The following is a 1,648-nucleotide window of genomic DNA, read 5'->3' as shown; positions in this document are numbered from 1 at the left end:
AAGTCATGAAAATTTGTGTTGAAAAAGTGCAAAACATGTCGCGAAAGGTGTTACGGTAACTTGCATAATTTTTGCATAATTTGGCTTTTTTTGTGCATAATTTGGCCATCTAAATTCACATAATTCTATGGGGACAGCATGACAGAATCCAACCCTATGACACTCATGAGTATGTGAAAGTGAAAGACATTTTGATGGTAGGACAGAATTCAAGAAAAAAAGCATCAAAGAAGAGACAAACAGAGGAGTCCACTTAAACCAAAATCTATGGGGCCTCTAGATTTTCTTAGGTGTAGCCATGTTTTTCAGTTTAGAGTTAGAGATTGCTCAAATGAAATAGCGATGACTGTCAGATAAGCATTTGGTTTGGAATACCATGATTGCTGCAAATTTCCCTTTTCAAGTCTTTCTCATCTACCTTTTTTTAGTAACTGTAACTAACTGCAAGTTGAGCCCCTTTTGCGGGCTGTACACATCGTGTTTTCTTCTGTTCAGCCTTGTCGGCATGCTAAATCTGCCAAATAGTCACAGGTCAACAGACAAAAGAGTAATCAGTAAAAGCACACTATACTCGGCTTGGGCTAGGCTATAGAAGTGAAAAGGCCCGATGCCAGTGCATCAAATACACCAGCTGTCAAATGCTCGTGATTGAGATCATTGTGAGCTAGCTTACTGGAGACAAAAAGTAAGGCCTAGGTCACGACCAAACCGAAGGTCACGCAACAGATGTAAATTCAATATCATTGCTTCACTATACAGTGTGTAGGTCTATTGATGAGTGTAATAATAAACATAGGCAATGCAAACAGCAATCTGGTGATACCTCTCTCACAGCGCCGAATCAGCGGTCGTTTAGTTTCGCCAGGCCGTGCGCTGCTAGGTCAGCGTGACCGGGGTCAGCTACCGGTCAGTCTACCTGCGCTCACTCCACGCGCGGAGTTACATACCACAGCAATTTTACACAGTTCTGTTTCAACGCTCACGAATTAAAGCATGATTATCAAATACACATAGTGTTCCATCTTTGAGTTTCTTCTTTCAATGTAAAGTTTGTGAAAACGCTACGAAGATATCTAGTATAGTTTTTTAACTGCATGTGATCAAATACAGCCGTCTTACATGAGGGAATTAAGGTAATATGCACCGACTTAAAAGTTATGTAACTACCAAAGTGCGGGAATAAATTCACTAAAACTTGCTCAGAATAAAGACAATTAATATGGATATCTACTTACCAAAGGACATTGTTGTTGGAAGATTAGTAATCCACATTTTTGCATTTTCGTTCGAGAGCCAAATTCGTCAGGCTTGTGATGAAATTCACATTACAGTATCCTTCGTTAAATTAATGACACAGATCTCTTTACACATTTTGTACAGTAGATCTATACGCTTATCTATGGCGCAGTGGTTGTTTTCTCGGTGCCTGCAGTGAAGATGCTCTCTGGAGCAAATTAATGTGCGTTCATAACGTATCATAGTTTTTCCGTATTGTTTACGATGCCTTGAACCCACTTTTCAATTTTTAAAATAGACTGGTGACAGCTTTCGGTTCCTTTTCTCCCAGTGGGCCCAAGCCAAAGCCGAGTTGTGTTATGGATGGAATGCAGTGTTGTTCTAAATTGCGCTGTTTGGGGATTTTCTGTTT

Source organism: Aplysia californica, unplaced genomic scaffold, assembly GCF_000002075.1.
Source record: "Aplysia californica isolate F4 #8 unplaced genomic scaffold, AplCal3.0 scaffold00664, whole genome shotgun sequence".
Classification (NCBI taxonomy): Eukaryota; Metazoa; Mollusca; class Gastropoda; order Aplysiida; family Aplysiidae; genus Aplysia; species Aplysia californica.
The sequence above is the reverse complement of the archived record's forward strand: the minus strand, read 5'-3'. Positions refer to the sequence as shown.